We start from the raw sequence: 16,120 nt of genomic DNA, 5'->3' as shown, positions 1-16,120 counted from the left end.
AGGGGCATATATCTTTGATGACTGTGCCGCTTGCAGGGTGCTAGGATTTTGCTGAATATCGCTAGCCAAGCTAGGCTGTGTCTGTGTGTTACTGGAATGAGAACCCTTCAATGAATACAAAATTGCTGCAGGGAGCTGGATTGGCAATTAATACTGAACTGGTACCCCAGCAGAGTGTAACAGGCTGTTGTGCTGTTTGAGACATGTTTAAGATCTTTAATACTTGAGGTTGTTTAGGACTGTATGGCACTTTCTGCTAGGTTCAGGGTCATGGCCAAATTACAAGCCAAGTAACTTAACTCTCCCTACGTTTCCAACAGGAGAGATCATTCTTCTCTATTTCCTGGCCCAGCCTGTTCTGCAGGAAATAGCATGGTCTAATGGCTAGGGTACGGGACTGGGGACTCTGGGAGAACTGGGGTCTAGTCCTAGTTTAGCAACTGACCTTCTATGTGACCGTGAGACGTCACTTTGACCTCATTTCCTCTTCTTGCCTATTTAGGGGCTCTGTTCTTCCAATCCTACATAGAATGCCTAGCACAATAAGGCCATGATCTAAGCTGGAGCCTCTAGGTACTACTGTAAAACAAATAATTCCATGATGTTGCTCTGCACTGCTAAACAGCTACCGCTTTCCACTCCAGAGGTGGCTGCATTTCAGTGGTGGGTGGTGATTGTATATTAGTGAGACGTCTGAACCAGAACCCTGGGTTTGAACACCCTGGATGGATCCAAACTTTGCAGCTTAGGCCCACTTCTAATTGTCTGTGTTATAATGAGAGTCTAAATCCAAACACAGAAACAGTTTGCAAAGCACTTTGGAAATCTTTAGGAGGGATGGCAGGCGAGAAATACATGCAATTCCCACCAAGGAGAACTGGCAGGAACTCCCTGTGGAAGTTTCTCAATTAGCTAGAGGGGTTGCCGCTGTTCTGAAACAGGCAGAATCTCTGTCCCTCCCAGTAGCCAAGCCAGCTGCTTTCACAGCTCTCCAAACCAGGGAGCATGAGACCAGGAGTGCAAAAGAACTACCGGTCTCCCACCTCGCCCAGAGGATGGAAAGCCTTTGACCTGTCACACTGACCTTTTATTTTCTCAACCAGAGTCTTTTTTCTTTCCCCCACAATCTGGTCTCAGCCTGACACGGTCTTCCAAGCATCAGGTCTCAGCCAAATTTGTGTTCTGAACTCATTTTTACCCCTGCTCCTAATGCCGCCTCCTCCTTCCCCCCCCATCCCACCCCGACTATGTTTGCCTTCCTTTTTTATACCCAAGTCTTCCTTCCCCCTGCTTCAAGCAGGCACACACTCATTGCTGGCTGTTTGTCAGTGTTAGCGCTCCTGTAGGGGGTTCTCCCCCGCAGGCCTAGAAAGCCGCCTTCCCGCATGGGTCTTCCCCTCTCTCCTGGCCCCTGGTTTCGCTCCATATTGAGGCTGATAATTACTGCTGAATAGCCTTCCAGATTCCCATGCTTGTCAGTCGGTGCTCTCCTCCCCCCCTTTCTCTGCACACTTTGTTCTGCAGGGAGGAAGGATTAACTGCAAGCCACAAACCAGTGCTGCAGGGGCGAGGAGGGTGTGTGTGTCACGGGGTGCACTTCACATTGGCCACCTCGCTCGGGAGAAGCAGGTGAAATGCAGGTTGGACCCTCCCATCATTTCTCCCTTTAACTTGCTCTAGCTGCAGGCAAGAGTCCTGAAGCACCCAGTGATGTCCCAAAAATGCAGTGCCTCTCTCAGAAAAAAGACCTTCCCAGGAGAGTTGACACCGTACCCTCGCCCCCATCCCCATCCCAGGAGGTTGAAAGGGATCCCCAAAAGCACCATCAAAGTGAGCTTTCCAACCTGGTACAGACATGCAGGGCCAGATGCTCAACTGGTGTAAATCAACCTAGCTCTGTTAAAGGCAATGAAGTCATGCCAATTTACACCTGCTCAGGATTTGGCCCCCACTCATTCAAGGAGGTTTTGAAAGGCTACATTTGATGGTTTTACATGTTCACAATCTGGGACCCTGCGACCCACCCTAATCTCAAATCCACCTCCATTGTCACTATGTCACTACTGCAGCTGCAAATCAGACCACTCCTTACCCTGCCCTTCCCTTCCACAAATCCTTTGCCTTTTGGGAACCTTTTCCCACTGGAGATCCTGCAGTGCTTTGCAAGCTGTAATGAATCAAATCTGCCCTATGAGGCTATTAAATACTATTCCCCCTATTTTATGGATGGGGAAACTGAGGCACAGAGCTGCGAGCACGATTTGCCTGAGATCACAAAGCAAATAGAGCCAGGAATAGAATCCATACCTCTCAAGCCCTGTGCTATGTGCTTTAGTCAACTTCATCTGTGCATATGGAAGCAGCAATAGGAGAGCAGTCCACACCTCAAACATCTGCTTATTTGGTTCTTCTGATGGCTTAATCATAGAATCTCAGAAACATAGGGCTGGAAAGAACCTCAAGGGGTTATCCCTCCGCACTAAGTGGGGACCAAGTATACCTAGATCAGCTCTCACAGGTCTAACCTGTTCTTTAAAACCTCCAGTGTTGGGGATTCCTCCCTTGGAAGCCTAATCCAGAGTTTAGCTATCCTTATAGCAACAACGTTTTTCCTAACCTCTAACCTAAAAGTCCCTTGCTGCAGACTAAGGCCCTTGCTTCTTGTCCTGCCTTCATTGGCCACGGAGAACAATTGATCACTGTCTCTTTGTTAGTCTCTAAGGTGCCACAAGTACTCCTTTTCTTTTTGCGAATACAGACTAACACGGCTGCTACTCTGAAACCTGTCTCTTTATAACAGCCCTTCATGTATTTGAAAACTGTTATCAGGTCCCTCCCTCAACCTTTTTTTCCCTCAAGACTAAACATGCCCCATTTTTTTTTATGCTGAGCTTGATCAGACATGTGGCTGCGACTAAATCTATGATCTGCCCCAACAAGACATAAGCACTGCTAGCGAAGCCCAACCGGCAGCCACTGGCGCCTGCTACAGGGCACTGCAGGATGAGCTCCATCTTTGCAGCTAACCACTTGTCCCGATTTTGTTCTTTTCCTGCCCCGCTGCACAAAGGCTGGCTGGAGCTCAAACGGGGAATGCATAGGCACCCACACTCATTCCCCAGGACCCAGCACTCCTTGGCTCAAGACTCTGTCTCCGCTGACAAACAGGAGAATCTTACTACAATACTGCCCTGGGTTTTCATTTCAGCAATCTATACATCACCCTGAAAAAGCTTTCCAAAATTCCTTCCTCCTCCCCACCCCCCACTCCACCTCCCTCCAAAATTCTTCTAATTAAATCAGGAGAAAATTAATTACAGCAGGATTTTCCGAAGCACAGCATCTAATGACTAACTCCCTCGGCCTTAAACCCGATAATCTTGGTCTCCTATTTGCACTGGCAAATCTCGGCCCCCCCCCGCCCCCCGTTCTCATCCGGCTCACAATGCTGCTGTCTAAATTAGGCAGGGAACGAGTCGCTTGGCAAAGGCAAATGGAAGCACTAAGGTTAGGCCCTGAAAAACAATAAAACTGCCTAAAGAACCCCCGTGTTAATCCCAGCCATGTTTCCGCCAAAGATTCCCCTTTTCAAGTGTTTTCTTCCTGATAAACAAAGTTCTTTCCATTGGTCTCTGAATTTCAGGACACGGTTGCTTAGTAATGCTGAGATGAAAACCACCAGGTTTTCCCTTCCTCCTCCCCTTCAGTTCTCCGAGGATAATACAGGGTTTTATAAGAAACAACTGAAATCTTAAGGGCCTGATTCTGACCTGCTTTACACCAGGATAATCCCATTGCCTTGAATGGAACTGCATCTCAATTTCACTGTCGCAAGTCAAAGTAGAATCAGGCCCTCAGTCTCTCCGTCTCTTCCTCTGTTGATTGGTTTGGGTTCTCAGTGATTCATGCAAGCCTTTTCTTTAGTTTCCCCTCCATTCCCCACTCCAAAGACCTGACTTTGGTGTTTGACCATCCCATACCCCCAAGCGCGAAGCAAAACAGCTCCAAAAGGTATGAAACCAGATGGATTTCACCTGATCCCAAGTTTTGTGGTGACCATGTCATATGGCTCAGCATGCTGCGATGGATCTAATGCCAGGTATAGAATGGAGCACTCCGGCCCTGGCTCTAAACAGAGGCTGCAGCAAATATGTAACACAAAAGGAGAAAGAGGGGTGGGGGAAAACAGGTGCCAGATGACTCCTCCTCCACCGGTCATGCTGACGCTGTGCTCTGCCAAGCGGGAGATCCTGACTTAGAAAGAAGCTCAGATAATTCATCCCCCATCTCCCTCCAGCCCCAGTCACAGAGGTGACATGCAATCAGCAGAGGCTAGAATAACTGATTCCCCAACATCCGACCCCTAAATATGACTCTGGATGGATTCTAGCCGTTCAGCCTCCAGACTCTGCCTCATTCAATCCAACCATTTTTTATTTAATCTGTGGTTATGCCGAGTTCAGTTTTATCACCCTCCACACCAATTACGTCCACCATGCATTTCCCCCTCTCTTCCCCTGGGTTTCCAACAACTTCAGAAAATCAGGATTGTGTTCCATGAATGATCAAGCAGGAAATAACCACAATCACGGTCTTCTTAATATGACAACAGCACGCACACTGCACATTTACATCAAGCAATCCATCTTCACAGCATTCCTGTGGAACGGTCTCCCAGCCCCTCACTCAATACCCTAAACCACTTACGTGCCTGCCTTCAGTATCATGTGCTGTCCTCAACCCTTTGCAAAAAAGGAGTGCCAAACACACAGAGATGCAGGATGGTCTTGTAGTGAAGCTCCTGACCTGGGACTGAGGCGATCTAGATTAAATCTCCAGCTCAGATGGTCTCTATGAGAGACTTGAAGTAAGTAGCAAGTTCTGTCCCCTCCCTCCCCCGCCCCATCTGTAAAAATGGGGGTTATCAGTCTTTCTTTGTGTTTCTTGGCTTTTTGGGGCAGGGAGTGACTCTTATGTATCTGCACAGCACCTAGCACAATGGGGCACTATTATTCTAGGCCAGTGGTTCTCAACCAGGGGTATGCGTACTCCTGGGGGTTTGCTGAGGTCTTCCGGGGGGCATCAACTCTTCTAGATATTTGCCAAGTTTTACAACAGGCTACATAAAAAGCACTAGCCAAGTCAGTACAAACTAAAATTTCATACAGACAAGGACTTGTTTATACTGCTCTGTATACTATGCGCTGAAATGTAAGTACAATAGTTATTTATTTTATAATTATATGGTAAAATGAGAAAGGAAGCAATTTTTCAGTAATAGGGTGGCTGTGACACTTTGTGTGTCTGATTTTGTCAACAAGTAGTTCTGAAGTGAGGTGCGACTTGGGGGTCCGCAAGACCAATCAGACTCCTGAAAGGGGGACACTCGTCTGGAAAGGTTGAGAGCCGCTGTTCTAGGCAAATTAACAAAATCCTGAACTCCCATTTTAGCAAGTCAAAAGTAGCTTGGTGGAAGGCACTTCCAAAGCTATGCCCTGGTTCATAATCCGGACTTGGCTATTTGATCATGGCTAATCACCTCTCTTGCCACACAAAAGCAGCTGCTGCAAGTCAACAGCCTTTCAGTTCAGTTCCAGCAGAGCCTTACTCACTCTCTTCACAGCAGCATCGGGGACATGCAGTCCCGCCCATCCCTGATGATGCCAATCAACACCCCTCACACACAACAAATTTGCTGGCATTTAAGACTTGACCCTGAAAAGGACGGAGAATTTTCCACTGCCCCTGAGGCTCCGGTGGAAATTGACGGCGCTTGTCGGCCCCTTTCAATAGGGAGTCCTTAGCAATCAGTTAACTCCCATAAGCTCATGCAACTTGCTAGCTATTTCTTGGCAGAGCCACGCCAGCCCAAGCTTGGCATTCAGAGAGGCAGGAAATTATTTATCTGCATCATCCTCTTCAGGAAGCTCGGAGAATTTTTATATGAAGGTTCACACAAACATCCAGACTAATTGTTCGTTAGTCATGCTCACCCATTATATAACAAATGAAAAATGCTTAGCCTAGTGTCAAGGAGAGCCATGCCAGAAACCACAGCTTGAGAGGAGCAAACACACTGCTCTGAACTCTCAGCTCCCCACTAAGTCTGCATCCACACCAGTAGGAAAAGTGGTGGCCATGGAGGGAGTGGGGGTTAGCCAACATGTGATAAAAATCATAGCATAGAGAAGGCAGTTGTGATTTTAACACGTTAGCTGGTCAAGGTAAATGCTAGGTTACCTCAGCCTGATACCATGCCTGAAATGATAAGTGCCCTGTACACATTAGAATTTTAACATGTTGTTAACTAATAGACACCATTTTTCCTCACGAAGACACAATTGAAGGGTCTAGACTCCTGAAAAGGAGCCTCACTTGTCTGCACAAGGGTGCAAAGTCTTATCCATGCTAGACTTTGTTCCTTAAGCTTTGCAGCCACTAGCACAGGTGTAAGGTAAGCAGCCACCAGCATTTAACCACGGCATTGCAGCCTACACTGCCCCAGTGGAGCTGTAGGGTAGTACCCGTGGTGGGAAACGCTCAGGGCAAAAGGCGAATGTAAACACAACCAAAGAGTATTACAGCCTGTTAGAGACACAAGGCCTAGGAGATAATCTCTTTTATTGGACCAACTTCTGGGATGAGTGTTTTGTGAAAATGTTAGTGGAAAAAATCATTTTTGACTAGTTCTAGTCATTATTAGATACTTGTTTTACAGTGGCACTGAGAACCCCCATCAGGTCTGGGACCCCCCTGCCCCCCACCCCATTGTGCTAGGCACTGTACACACCCAATATATGGCACAAAACCCTGCAAAAATGTACCATAAGGCAGGGCAAGAGACAGTGGCACGGAGGACCTGGGATGCAGTCTATCTTTTGGGGATACAACCTCTTGCAGTGAGGATGCACCAGAATGACAGCCATGCATGCACACACTTTAGCAAAATTACAATGTCAGTGGCTGTATGCTGGCAAAAACCCTACTGGTAAAGCTTCTTAGTGTAGATGTGACTGGAGAGACAGTCCCTCTCCTGATGAGCTGGCAATCTAAGCAGACTTGGGTGGGTGCCCATTTATAAATAGATGTGGAACAGCAGCATGTCTACCCTGCTATTGGAGGACTGATTGCACCTTGGGTAGGTGTAACTGTGCTAACTTTAACTAACTAGACGCAGAGCCCTGCACAGGCTAGCAAGGTGAGTACATAACCAGGGTTCCAGTGGGCTCATAGGGTACGTCTACACTGCACACCAACCACAGGCTCTGATTCAGGTTTGAGCCCAAGCCACCCTTCTGTCCACACACAAATCAGTCTGACTCAGGTCAGCAAGCACTCAAGACCCAGGTCCTAGGAGGTGGGTCAGAGCCCAAGCCCTACTGTAATTCAGGTCCAATCCCTGTCATTTTGTAGAGTGAACACAAGTCAAGCTGCAGACCCGAGACAAAAGGTCTGTGTAGAGCAGTATGAAAGCATTAGCACAGCTGAGATACCTGGTCTAGCCCTTGTAAAACCAGGTTTCCAATGCACCGTGGACATTCAGCTACAGGCTTGAAAACACTGGGCTCAGCATACAGTATCAACATGTCCGTGCCACTGCATCTTCAATGCTATTTTGAGCAGGACTGGCTAGATTAAGCTTGTGCCGGTATGTCCACCTGAGCTGCAATCACACCTTCGACAGCAGTATCCACAGATGGATGAAATCACTTGCCCGAGGTCCCACAGAGAGCATTGTAAAGCTGGGAGTTGAATTCGCAGATTTCCTGAGCCCCACTTCAGACTAGTTCTTCCCCGTCTCAACCCATAAAGGAGAGAAGCTGCCCCCAGTTTTCCACCTTCATACTCTAGGTGCTGTAACCTCAACTACACTTCCCAGACAGCTCAGGAAAGCCTGGGACCAGACTACAGTAGTACATGGAAATTAGTACCTGTAGAAAGGGGAAAGAACCCTAGCCGGCAGCAATTAGCACTCATTGATACCTCACTGATGCATTTTAATAGCTTTATTCATCAACAAGTCTTTCCGTTCCCCACTCTGTTTTCTATGATCAGCCTCTCAGAGAAGCTTAAAAATAAGACTCCAAAATGAGCCAAGACAGAACCGTTAAGGGGAGGGGAAAGCCAAAGCATGGGTCATATGCCCTTCTCTGCATTTTGACCCGTGCTGCTGAAATAGCGTCCATTCAACTGTGTCAACTTCCCGACAGCAGGGCCCTCAGAAATGAGGTCTATAGTTGATGGGTTGGGTTTTTTTGCAATTTCTCAGCAACCAAGCAGGCCAATTTGTAAAGAAATAAAACCAGAAACATTAACTGTGTGGAAGCAGGTAGTTCATTTTCATCAGATTTTAATCCTTAGAAGGCAAGATCAAAGTTGAATGCTAGGCAAGAGTCTTTGTTGAATCGTTTTAAATAGTTTGCAGATTGCCAAGCAATAGTCAAATAGCAGCAGTTGGCTGTATGTACCCTGGCATCAGAGGGGGTGCAAATCTTCCCTTCGAAAGAAGGGACTCGGAGGCAAGTATAGAACATGCGGCTACTTTTCACTCACTTTTCAAAACCTGACTAACATCTCAAACTAACATGCCCCTTTAAATGTCTGATCTGATTTTTAACTCCACAGTGCTCCTTAAAGGAACTCAACTTACTTCAGTGGGAGTTGGCTCAGACCATTAAAGGGAGTTATTGCTGGGTTGATGAGGCAGATTTTAAACCTTTGGCTACATCAATTACATGACCATGGCGCTGAATAAGCTTTTATTTCCAAAGTAGGACAGTGCTCCAGTTATCTGCTGAAAAATCTGCTTGTAATGTCAGCTGGGAGTTTTTGTTTTTCAAAACAGAAGCATTTGCTGCAGAGATCTCGGATCCAAGATGAAACTGAATCATTTTTTATACAGAACATTTTAGGAAGATATTTAGTTGCCAGTTATCACCCTTCCCCGTCATATTTCATTTCAACCCGTTTCTTAAAACATAAAACTATAGGTATTTGATTGTTGTCGATTGCAAACCCCCTTCCCACCCATCTCACATCCCCCCTGCCTTCGCCCCCGCCCATGTCAGACATATAATGAACTGCCATTCCTTTGGACAGCAAGCTTGAAAACTTGCTGTTGCCTTGGCAACTTTGCATCCCGGGGGAAGGAGGGGAAGATGGGCAGAAAATAAAGAAGGGGACAGATGATGTCACCTCTGTGGAAGGCAGGCAGCCAATCAGCAGCTGAGATAGTGATGTAATAGTCTTCCCTCCCCCCCCATCCCATGCCCCCCCACCCCTGCCCCATCTTTCGTCAAGTCGGTCCCATTCAAAACTATAGAAGTGTAGTGAATGGAAGCAACCGCGAGGTCATCCTCCCCCAGCCTGTGCGAAGAGAAAGGCTGAGGGGGTGAAAGAGGAAAAATTCCCCTCCAGCAGACTGAATAGATGCTAATAGTCTTGACCGGAGGCATCCTCATAAAGATGTCATCAACTTCGACTCTCCCTGTTTTACAACACAATGGGAAAAAATGCGTGGGGGGGGGAGACGGGGAGGGGAAATTTATATTTAATCGTCTCCTCCCCCGCAAGGAAAACAAAAAACAAAAAAACTTGTGAATGAAATGTCAGAAAGTTCCTCCCAAAGAATCAAGGAGCTAAGCCAGCCGAGGGGTGAACATGAATAGCTGCGTTCTCCTCCACCCAAGTCCTTGTTTGCTTCCTGTTAGACTGGAGCAAAGTGCAAGAACACACAAAGTCTCCCATTGCAGGGATCATAATTTTGTGCAGACCTGAATATTGTTGCCTGAGCTTAAGAACATAAGAAAAATGGGGGAGGCAGTTTCCTTGTGGCCCAGGCAAGAGGACAATAAGCACGTCCACTTGTTTTGTGCTGCCACCCCCGAGAAAGAAGATGGGCGAGGCTTAGAGATAGGACTCCAGCTTGGTAGGATTCCCGTCAGAGACGGGAACAGAAGCTGCTGAGTTCAGAGTGGGATCCGGACATCCCCGAGCTCTCTGCTGAGCTTTGGAGCTCTGTTTCGGCTCAGGTCTGTTATAACACAGAAAGCAGCAAAGTTAGGGTGTGGATCCAGATGTATGGGAGCCATTCAAAAATCAGGAGTCAGGCCCCAAACATCAAGAGAGAAAAATAATTTATTCTAATTTTTTTTTTAATTTGCCTTCTGGTCTTTGAGCCTTTAAGGTGCCCTTGGATCACTAAAATTTTCAACCTTTTCTCCACAACCATAAGGGTGAGAAACTTCCTTTTTATTGTAATGAAGCCAGCTGGAGAGTCTCACATATCCCTTGTCTCCAGGAGACCCAATCCCATGAGACCCATAATACAATTGCAAGAACTGCCAACACTGGGGTTGGTGTGGAGTGGCTGGATGCAGTCTTTAGGCTTGGACCAGTTGCTAATCTGGATCCTGCAGGGTAGCAGAGGAAAAGCCATGGAACTGGTTTTGCTTTACAGCAGGGTCACATAGGATACATCTATATGGCAATAAGAAATCCAGGCACAGCTGCAGCTGGCCCAGGTTAGCCGACTCGGACTTGTGGGGCTAAGAATCACAGTGTAGATGTTTGGGCTCAGGCTGCAGCCTGAAACCATGTGAGGGGGCTTGGTCTCAGAGCCGGGGCTCCAGCTCGAACTTCTTCACTGCAATTTTTAGCCCCATAACCCAACCCCGTGAATGCAAATTAATTGTCCCACGTTCTGAGACTCGGTGCTACAGGCTCTTTATTGCAGTGCAGACAGACCCATGGGATTTCAGTACAGAGAGCACTGGAGGGTGCACTAGGTTAATTCCTGAAAGCAGGATAAGGATCTTGACTAGCTCAGCAGTCAAGGGAGAGTAGCTAATACTCCCCCACCTCCAATCACCAGTCTGTTCAGATCAGGAACTGTGGCTGATGTTGCTTCCCATAATATTCCGTTTCACCCTGTTTTCAGGCTGCTGTGGTAGATGGGCTCAGCTGTGAACGTTAGCTAAGCCTCACAACCCCCTGTATTATCCCCATTTTACAGGTGAGGAAACAGACACTGAGCGACTGAGGTTATGATGGTAGAGAAACACCAAGGAGAACCCATTAAGGCCCTGGTCCAAAGTAACACTTTAGCAAGTAGCAGAGTAGCAGCCACTTAACTTTAAAGCACGTGACCAGTCCTGCTGAAGTCAGCACAATGACTCCCATGCTGAGAGTCCAACACGTGGGTAAATGCTTCAGTCCTTCAGGGCCCAAATTAAAGAGATCCTGGCCAAGCCCCACGAAAAGCAACATTAGCAAGAGGGGAAGTTTCCTCTGTTCATTTCGCTTGATTGTGGATCCAGGGTCTAAACCCAGAAAGTGCAGGGCGGAGGCTTCTGTTTCCAAAGGAAGGTAAGAGAAAGAGCATGTGCTGAGCAAACCCCATCAAAGTAACTATTCCTGCTGCAGCCAGGTGGATCTGAGTCACTGTCTTCCTGGTAAATTACTCAAGCTCACCTGCTCAAACGCTAGTGTATGTCATGCCCTAATAAGCTGTTTTCAAAACTTAGACTCAGCCACTCCCAAGAGGTGGGGAAAAAAACAGAGGGGGGTTTGCAGCAAAAGACAAGTGAACCATTTCCCCACTGCAACAGACGCTGCAAGGATCCCGCGCTCAAACTACGGTGAGCCTCAGTTTCCCCATATGCAAAACAAGATAATACATGTCCCACTAGTGTAGAGGACATGAGCTTTACACTGGGAAATCGTCAGCTGAAAGGAGCCGGGGTTGAGGGGACACCGCTGCTGAGCATTATCACTCAGTCATGTGACAGGACTGGTCAATAGCTGCTCTCAAGTGTAGCTTTAAAGAACAGGTCAAACTTTTCATCAGCTTCAGTGAACTCCAGCCAGGTTTCTCCTCATTAGCTCCATTGTTTAATAAACACTCAGATGAGCCAGCCACACCAACCTGGCAGAGCATGGATGAGTCTGCTTTGCTCCAGTTCACAGGGGCTTTCAGGAGAGATTGCAATTTTTTTTTTTTTGTTAATCTCAGCTGTGGGGTGCCAGTAGGCCCTGCTGTATTCCAGCTAGCTCTTTGGCAAGGCGTGCACTGTGCTCTCTCCCTCGGCCAAAGCTACTCACTGTGGCTTGTTGTTAAAAAGGAAAGCTCCTTTTTATTTTGCTGAGGTCGGTCATTTTCAATCTAATGGCTTCAATGGAGCACTATCCCCAATCGTAAGTGTATTCGGGGTTGGCCATTCCCTGCTGATAACAGCCATTGAATGGAGAACCCATGCAGAGCCAGGAATAGAATCCTGAACATCTGACATCCAGTGCTGTGCTCTACACGCTAGACCACGCTACCTTCACAGCCACCACATTCCTCACCAGTTCATTGCTTATGCTTCCCCTATCTGCAACGGGCAGCATAAAACCTCTTCGCACTGAAACCACACACATAGTGTGCACATTGAACTGCCCAAAGGCTGCCAGGGACAAGACACATGTTAAAGGTTTAACATCCCAAAGCAGAGTGAGACAGCAGGGCAGGAATTTGAAAAAAAGTGAGAGAGAGAGAGAGAGAGAGAGAGAGAGAGTCTCTCTCTCTGGCTGTGATCAGACAATTCCACCTTGGACCTAAGCAGCTTCTAGATGCAAGATTTATCAAAACTGATACATTTCCGCAAAAAGTGTCAGTTTTGACAAATCAAATTTTTCAAATGTTTTGCTGGAAAATTCCCGAGCAGCTCTAGTGACAGGGCATCAGAATTTGTGTTCTCTTTCTATAAGAAAGGACCGGGTGGCCTTTTGAAAATGTCTCTGGTGCTGATACTTCACACATGATTTTGGCCACAATTGTGATTCTCTTGGGAAAGAGAATAATTTGTGTTACTGGGACATGCTGTAAAGTCTTGTCAGAAAAGGTGATTAATTTACTTAGGTGGCCAATGTACATGCTCATGAGCTACTGGGTGTCAGCAGTATGTGTGCTCCGCCATGTCTTTCTCCTTTGTTAAAAGACATTCCATAGTACTAATGCTTGCAAGTGGTAGGTTTTGACTCATTCCAGCAGTGTGCACTCTCTTACTTAACATGGGTTTCCCTCCCCCTGCCAACAAAGTGTTGCAAAAAAGACAAGGGATTTCTGATCTTGTACTGATTTCACTCCATTAACTTTTGGGGCGTGACACCAGATTTGAATCCAGCCCAAGCTCCAATCATTTACCCTGGATTCCTTTTGCAACATTCTGTGCAACACTATTTCAAAACGCCTCCCTGGCTCATGGCTTGCTAGATGGCAAAGATCATATGATACAGAGCCCTTTACCTCCGAGACTACAGAACCTAGCTCAGGTGAGTAACAAGCAAAATACATTGGGCCAGATCCTAAACTGGTGTAGCTCCATGGATTATAACGAATATCCTAGTCTGCACTAGGAAAGGATGTGGCCCATTGCCACCAATGGACTTTTATGGGGAAATAAATCGGAGACTCTCGGTCTCGTTGCTAGTGGACAGGTATCCGCATTGCCAAGACTATCACCCCAATTGGAAAGATCAGAGGCAAAGTCAAGGACTGAACGGATCCAAGGAGCCTCCGCAACCCTCAGACCTGCATGGGAAGGTTATTTCAAGACAGGGATCAGGCACACTGAAGGACATGGAAGCTAGCACAGCCATTGCCCAAGCTGTCCTGGCTCGGCAGATGGAAGGCTCCTCTATCCGGGACTGACAGACAAGCACTAAAATTCCTTTTGGAAGAAGTTTTTAAAAAGGCATTCCCTGCCCCACCCATCCCCGGCAGCAGAGCCATGGTGCTGGGGAATCTTGCAAGCTAACATGTGATTGCATCTCAGACCCTCAGTGTCAATCAAGGAGACGTCCCCTTTGGCTGCTTCTCTAGGCTGCCATTCAGAAAACGCAAGGGACGAAGAGGATTTGTTAGCTCCAATTTGATCCCATTCCTGTCGAGCAGGTTTGCACTCCCATCCCACATTGTTACTGTTCCCATGCAACCTCCTCTAGGCATATTGGGGCATGTCCGGAAATGATTACAATCAGCTACAATAACGTTAGAGCTGCTCCAAAGCCCAGCCAATGCAGGAAAAAAAACACTGTTCCTACATTTTATGAATGAGTAAACCCTTATGCTTTCTATAAATGTCAAGATAAATCACCTGTAGGCATTCCCCTCTCTGCACAACCAACCAATTAACTGCTGCAGCTTTTAATGGAGATGTCAGCCAAAGTTACTTTCCCCTCCCCGGGAGCAGAAGGTAGTGGTAAGGGGAGTTGTATGTGCCCAGGGCTACAAAAAGCCTACATTCTTTCCTGTCCACCCTCCTCAGATTTGCCCAAACACAAAGATCCTCATCTCAGCTCCTGAAGGGTGTTGTAACTACAATCTCTGTTGTGTTTTGATTTGCAAAGAGTAAAATACAGCTTTTCAGTCTAAAATGAGACATTTTAGGATTAAGGTGGGGAAAAACCAAGAGCAAACAAAAGTAAAATTTCCCTGGGAGAGCACAGGGTGTGTGTTTCCCACTGTTACAGGCAGCAGCAGCTCTGAAAACAAAATGGCTGCTGCAAATGTCTTAGAAAGTTAAAGGGGCACTACACAGAAAGCAAAAGGCATCGCAGGCACAAGCTCTGCGTGCCAGGGCCTGAATGAAACTTCCACAGGGTCGGCCATCATTGACCAAATAGGTCACTGGCTGCAAAGCAACCCCTCCCAGTCGAGGAGGAGGAGACTGGAAGTAGAATCCAGAGCACAGTCAAGCTCTGTCTAATAACTCATCCCAAAATTACTGAGATTCACACAAAGCATCCAGCCATCGAGACACATTACCGGCACTGTTTCGTGGGGCTGGTACTCTAAGATGATGCCACATGGCCCTGAGCCCCAGTTCACTTCTGCCCGTGTCCCAGTTAGTTCTGCACGCACTCTAATCTGCAATGGGGCTTGCACTGCTCCAATCTGCAGAAGTTTTAGTGGCAGTTGGATAGGAGGCAGCAAGCTCAATCCAAGGTGATCTTGCAGGAAACTGGCACCATTCCCCACAGCTTTTGGCAGTTACCAAGTTCAGACAAAAAAGGAACCAGGGAAAAGATTGGTGCTGTGAAAGCCTTTGGTGTGTAAAGCAACAATAAGCATCTCATTCGGGACTTTAACTATCAGGAGACCCGAGTTCAATTCCCAGCTCTGCTGCTGGCCTGCTGGGTGATCTTGGGCAAGCCCCTTTCCTACTCTGTGCCTCAGTTTCCCCATCTCAAAAGTGAAGATACTGATGCGGATTTCTTTCCCAAAGCACTTTGAGATCTGCCGATATAAAACACTAGAGAACAACTCAGCATTATTATTTAACTAGCACAAGTTTATGAGCTAAAACTCATTTTGATTCCGCAAAGGCAGACCTTTCCTTTGCAAAACTCTATAGAAACAGCAGTAAATTCAGTAGAAGTTGATCAAACCAGAAGAAGTTGCCCCCCGGAAGAAACAGCATTCACGCAATAGCATGATGAGTGGGACTGGGCAGAAAGGGACAGATTTCAGGAGGGCTTTAGCTGGGTGTCGCACCTAGAAGCGCAGGAAATTCAAGCAACGGCCAACCTGCTAGTGCTGTGTCTCAAACTGGCCACTCACCATACTTCATGATGATTTCTTTCCTGCAACTCTGCCTTCCAGCTGCATTGATTACTACCAGTGAAATATGGTGGGAGCGGTGGGAATAAAACTCCCTTTCCCACAAGACTGCGTCTTCCTGTTGCATTACTTACAGCTCATGAAACACACCCCCACCTTGGCAGATAAGAGGGTCACCGCAATAAGATGTTTTATTTTTCAGGTCGGGGAAAATCTCAGGGCACCCTGCCCCCTTCTCCACGTTTCTCTTCCCTCCTTGCTCTGGAACTCAAATTTATTTTCCAAGACGTTTTTGGAATAGAAACATCTCCGTTTACTAAACATGATTCACGGTCTTTGCGCATTGGTAAGGCATGTCTAAAAATACACCCAAAAGATTGAGATCTCACAGACACACAGGTGTCAGCCTCCCTGTCATGGTTGAACGAGCCCTTGAGAACACGGAAATAAATAAAAGCCAGGCTCTGCAGCTTCATTCACCTGGGTCATGTTTTTGAGGTGTGGCCATGTGAGGAG

Source organism: Dermochelys coriacea, chromosome 14 (genome assembly GCF_009764565.3).
Source record: "Dermochelys coriacea isolate rDerCor1 chromosome 14, rDerCor1.pri.v4, whole genome shotgun sequence".
Classification (NCBI taxonomy): Eukaryota; Metazoa; Chordata; order Testudines; family Dermochelyidae; genus Dermochelys; species Dermochelys coriacea.
This window is presented reverse-complemented; position numbering follows the sequence as displayed.